Source organism: Hordeum vulgare, chromosome 1H (genome assembly GCF_904849725.1).
Source record: "Hordeum vulgare subsp. vulgare chromosome 1H, MorexV3_pseudomolecules_assembly, whole genome shotgun sequence".
NCBI lineage: Eukaryota > Viridiplantae > Streptophyta > Magnoliopsida > Poales > Poaceae > Hordeum > Hordeum vulgare.
In genome coordinates, this window is record NC_058518.1 from 459,394,126 (window position 1) to 459,400,125 (window position 6,000).

Genomic DNA, 6,000 nt, shown 5'->3' on the forward strand with positions numbered 1-6,000 from the left:
CCGGCAGGGCACCAGAACGTGCCCCAGATGGGATCTTGCGGAGACACAAGCTTGCAGCGGCGGAAAAGTACTTTCGATTATCTCTTGATTTTTTCTGGAATTTATGGGAATATATAGGCGAAAGACCTAGGGAAGAGGTGGCCCAGGGAGCCCACAAGCCTGGGAGGCGCGGGCCCCCCTGGCCGCGGCTAGGGGGCTTGTGGGGTCCCTGGTGGCCCCGTGCCTTGGTTCTCAAGCTTCCCGATCTTATTTTGTTTCGGAAAAAATATTTTCGGAAGTTTCGTTCCGTTTGGACTCCGTTTAAAATCCTCCTCTGAATGGGGTCAAAAACACGGAAAAAACAGGAACTGGCACTTGGCATTGAGTTAATAAGTTAGTCCCAAAAAGATATAAAAGGCATACAAATCATCCAAAGTTTGACAGGATAATAGCATGAAAACATCAAAAATTATAGATACGTTGGAGACGTATCAAGCATCCCCAAGCTTAACTCCTGCTCGTCCTCGAGTAGGGAAGTGATAAAGACTGAATTTTTGATGTGGAATGCTACCTAGCATAGTTGTCCTTTGCAACTTATTTCGTGTGACATGAATGTTCAGATCCGTAAGATTCAAAACAATAGTTTGCTATTGACATGAAAACAATAATACTTCAAGCAAACTAGCAAGGTAATCAAGAACTTTCAAAATAACAAGGCCAAAGAAAGTTATCCCTACAAAATCATATAGTCTGGCTATGCTCCATCATCCCCACAACTAATTTACATCATGCACAACCCCGGTATTGGCCAAGTAATTGTTTTTGCACTCTTACTTTCTCAAACCTTTTACAACTATCACGCAATACATGAGCGTGAGCCATGGATATAGCACTATAGGTGGAATAGAGTGTGGTGGTGGTTGTGAGACAAAAAGGGAGGAGATGGTCACATTGACTCGGCGTATCAAAGGGCTATGGAGATGCCCATTAATAGATATCAATGTGAATGAGTAGGGATTGCCATATAAAGGATGCACTAGAGCTATAAGTATGTGAAAGCTCAAAAGGAGAACTAGTGGGTGTGCATCCAACTTGCTTGCTCACGAAGACCTAGGGCAATTTTGAGGAAGCCCATCATTGGAATATACAAGCAAAGTTATATAATTAAGATTCCCACTAGCGTATGGTGGTGACGAAACGAGAGGCTCTCAATCATGAAGAACATGGTGCTATTATGAAGCACAAGTGTGGAAAAAGATAGCAGCATTGTCCCTTCTCTCTTTTTCTCTTTTTTTCATTTGGGCTCTTGGGCCTCTCTTTTCTCTCTCTTTTTTTATTTTGGCTCTTTGGCCTCTTTTTTTTATTTCCTCACCTGGGACAATGCTCTAATAATGATGATCATTACACTTTTATTTACTCATATCTCGAAGCTCAGAATGATGATGACTCTATAGGAAATGCCTCCGGCAGTGTACCGGGATGTGCAACGATCTAGCTTGGCGTATGACGTTGAAACATCTCGCTAGCTATCTTACGATCATGCATTGGCAATATGAGAGTGACGACACAAGTCATGCGACGGAACGATCGGAGTTGCATGGCAATATATCTCGGAATGACTATGAAAATGCCATAGTAGGTAGGTATGGTGGCTATTTTGAGGAAGGCATATGGTGGGTTTGTGCACCGGCGAGAATTGCGCGACACTAGAGAGGCTAGCAATGGTGGAAGGTGAAAGTGCATTTATACCATGGACTCACATTAGTCATGAGGAACTCACATACTTGTTGCGATAGTTTTTATTAGTAATCGAAACAAAGTGCTAAACGCATACTCCTAGGGGAAGGGTTTGTAGGTGTTAACCATCGCGCGATCCACCGCAACACAAAGGATGAAAAATCAATAGATCAATTATGCTCTGACTTCCTAACATAGCGGTTCACCATACGTGCATGCTACGGGAATCACTAACTTCAACACAAGTATTTCTAGATTCGCAACACTCTACTAACATAACTCCTAATATTACCAAATCCACGTCTCAAAACTAATTGAGAGGAATCAAAACTTCTCTTTCTACTCAATGCACATGAAAATGGAAGCTTTTGTATCCTATTTGGGTACCTATCACCTTTGGGGACTATTTTCATAGCACAAGCCAACTACCAAGTCACGCACCGTCGTGCTCTAAAAGATCTAAGTGAATCACATAGAGCAAAATTATCTAGCTCAAAAGATATAAGTGAAGCACTATGAGCATTCTAGCAAAATCACGATGAGTGCATGTCTCTTTCAAAAGGTGTGAAGCAAGGATGATTGTGACACAACAAAAAGAAAAGACTCCTATGATACAAGACGCTCCAAGCAAAACACATATCATGTGGTGAATAAAAATATAGCTCCAAGTAATGTTACCGATGGATTGAAGACGAAAGAGGGGATGCCTTCCCGGGGCATCCGCAAGCTTAGGCTTTTTGGTGTCCTTGAATTTGGCTTGGGATGCCTTGGGCATCCCCAATCTTGATATCTTTCCACTCCTTATCTCTTTGTCCATGAGAACATCACCCAAAACTTGAAAACTTCAGAACACAAAACTTAAACAGAAACTCGTGATAACATTAGCACAAGAAAACAAATTACCACCTCTTTAGGTACTGTAGCAATCTTGATTTCTATTTATATTGGTGTTAGATTACTGTATTCTCACTTTCCATGGCTAGTACCCCCCCCCCCCCCGATACTATCCATAGTTTCATCAAAACAAGCAACCAACTCAACAAAAACAGAATCTGTCAAAAACAGACCAGTCTGTAGCAATCTGTATACTTCGTATACTTCTGGTACCTCAACAATTCTGAAACATTACGACTGCCTGGGCAAAATGTATATCAACCAGCAGAAAAAACAATCAACTCAATAGCTCTTCCTGAATAAAAATGAAAAATAATCTCGTGAGCGAAAAGTTTGTGTCTTTTTCCAACAGGATCAAACAACCATCACCAAGACTAGTCATAAAGGTTTTGCTTGGCTCAAACACAAAACGAAACACAAAAGACACAATCACAACAGAATTATGATAGTGTGGATGCAACAAAACATAAAGGAAAAGATAAATTCATTGGGTTGCCTCCCAACAAGCGCTATTGTTTAACGCCCTTAGCTAGGCATAAGGTGATGGAGTCACGTATCGTCGTCTTTGGTGCTCAAACCATAAGTAGCCCTCATCATGGATTCATAAGGCAATCTTATTTTCTTTCTAGGAAAGTGCTCCATGCCCTACTTTAAAGGAAATTGAAATCTGATATTCCCTTCCTTCATATTGATGATAGCACCGCTAGTCCTTAGGAAAGGTCTACCAAGAATAATAGGGCATGTATGATTGCAATCAATGTCAAGCACAATGAAATCCACGGGTACATAGTTACCATTTGCAATAATAAGAACATCATTGATCCTTCCCATGGGTTTCTTGACAGTAGAATCCGCAAGATGCAAATTAAGAGAACACTCCTCAATCTCATTTAAACCCAGAACATCACATAAAGACTTTGGAATCACGAAAACACTAGCACCCAAATCACACAAAGCATTGCATTCATAGTATTTGATTTTGATTTTTATAGTACGTTCCCACTCATCATGAAGCTTTCTGGGGATAGAAACTTCCAATTCAAGTTTCTTTTCAATAGATTTATCATAGCTTCGACGATATGATCGGTAAAGGCCTTGTTTTGGCTATAAGTGTGTGGAGAGTTTAGCATGGATTGCATCAAGGAAATGCATTCAATCAAGGAGCAATTATCATAATTGAATTCCTTGAAATCCAAAGTAGTAATTTCATTACTACTCAAAGTTTTAATATCTTCTACTCCACTTTTAATGCTTTTAGCATCAAGATAGATGGACTCCGAATCATCAGGGCGTTTTTCAACCAAGGTGGATTCATATCCAGCCCCATCATCATTAGGTTTGACACAAGAAAACAAAGATTCAATGGGAGTCACACCAATCACTTTAATATCTTCGTGATTCTTATCACGAGAACACGCCTTTTTAATCCATTCATGTCTAGCACGAATTTGGGCGGTACTTTCTTTGCTCTCACTCATGGAAACACGCATAACTTTCAAAGTTTCATCCATATTGATCTTGGGAGGAGCACATCTAACTTTCAAAGCATCAATATCACTAGACATTCTATCAACACTCCTAGCCAAATCGTCAATTTTGAGTAGTTTTTCCTCTATGGATGCATTGAAAATCTTTTGTGAGTTAATAAACTCTTTGATATTACTCTCTAGATCAGAGGGTAATCTATTGTAATTTCCATGAGTATTGTTGTAGGAGTTGCCAAAGTTATTAGAGGAGTTACTAGGAAAAGGCCTAGGAACATAGTTTCCTCTAAAAGCATTGCTGTTGCCAAAATTATTCCTACCAACAAAATTAACGTCCAAGCTTGCGTTGCTACTCTCAATCAAGGAAGACAAGGGCATATCATTAGGATCTAAAGGAGCACTTCTACTAGATCCAAATTCATTAACTCATCCATCTTAGCACTCAACGAGTTAATTTCTTCTATAGCGTGTACCTTCTTACTAGTAGGTGACCTTTCAGTGTGCCACTAAGAGTAGTTCGTCATGATATTATCTAGGAGTTTTGTGGCTTCTCCTAACGTGATTTCCATGAACGTTCCACCGGAGGCGGAGTCCAAGATGTTTCTAGAAGCGAAATTCAAGCCAGTGTAGAAGATTTGTATAATCATCCAAAGACTCAAGCCATGAGTGGGACAATTTCTAATCATCAATTTCATTCTCTCCCAAGATTGTGCAACATCTTCATGATCAAGTTGCCTAAAATTCATGATATCATTACGCAGAGAGATAATCTTAGCCGGAGGAAAATACATGGATATGTAAGCATCTTTGCACTTATTCCAAGAATCAATACTTATTTTGGGCAAAGACAAAAACCAAGTTTTAGCTCGATCTCGCAATGAGAAAGGAAAAGGCTTCAATTTAATCACATCAATATCCACATCTTTCTTCTTTTGCATATCGCAAAGCTCAATGAAGGTATTAAGATGGGATGCGGCATCTTCACTAGGAAGGCCGGAGGAGTGCTCTTTCATAACAAGATTCAGCAAAGCGGCATTGATTTCGTATGACTCCGCACTGGTGGCGGGAGCAATCGGAGTACTAATAAAATCATTATTATTAGTATTCGAGCAGTCACAAAGTTTGGTGTTTTCAGTCTTGGTGACTTCAGCAAGCAAGCAAGCACATAAGAGAACAGAAAGCAAGCGACATAAAAGGGCAAACGAAAAAGGCAAATATTTTTTTGTTAATTTTTGTTTTTCAGAAGTGGGGGAGAGGAAAACGACAGGCAAAAAAGTTAAATGTAAGAGATGAGTTTGCGACACTTACTTGGATGAGTTCTTGACTTGATCCTCCCCGGCAATGGCGCTAGAAATCCTTCTGCTAAGTGACAGAAATGTTCTGTCGGCTCTTGAGCTTGCATTGGTTTTTCCCTTGAAGAGGAAAGGGCGATGCAGCACAAGAGCAGTAAGTATTTCCCTTAGTTTGAGAACCAAGGTATCAATCCAGTAGGAGAATCTCGTCAAGTCGAGAGTACCTGCGCAAACACAAAAGAGCTTGCACCCAACGCTATAAAGGGGTTGTCAATCCCTTCAAGATTGATTGCAAAGTGAGATCTGAAGGCGGAAAGTGCAACGAAGAAAAAGTGTAAGGCTGAAAATATGGTGTGAAGTAGACCCGGGGGCCATATTGTTCACTAGAGGCTTCTCTCAAAATAGCAAATATTACGTGGGTGAACAAATTACTGTCGAGCAATTGATAGAACCGCGCAAAGTCATGACAATATCTAAGGCAATGATCATACATATAGGCATCACGTCCGAGACAAGTAAACCGATACTTTCTGCATCTACTACTATTACTCCACACATCGACCGCTATCTAGCATGCATTTAGTGTATTGAGTTCATGACGAACAGAGTAACGC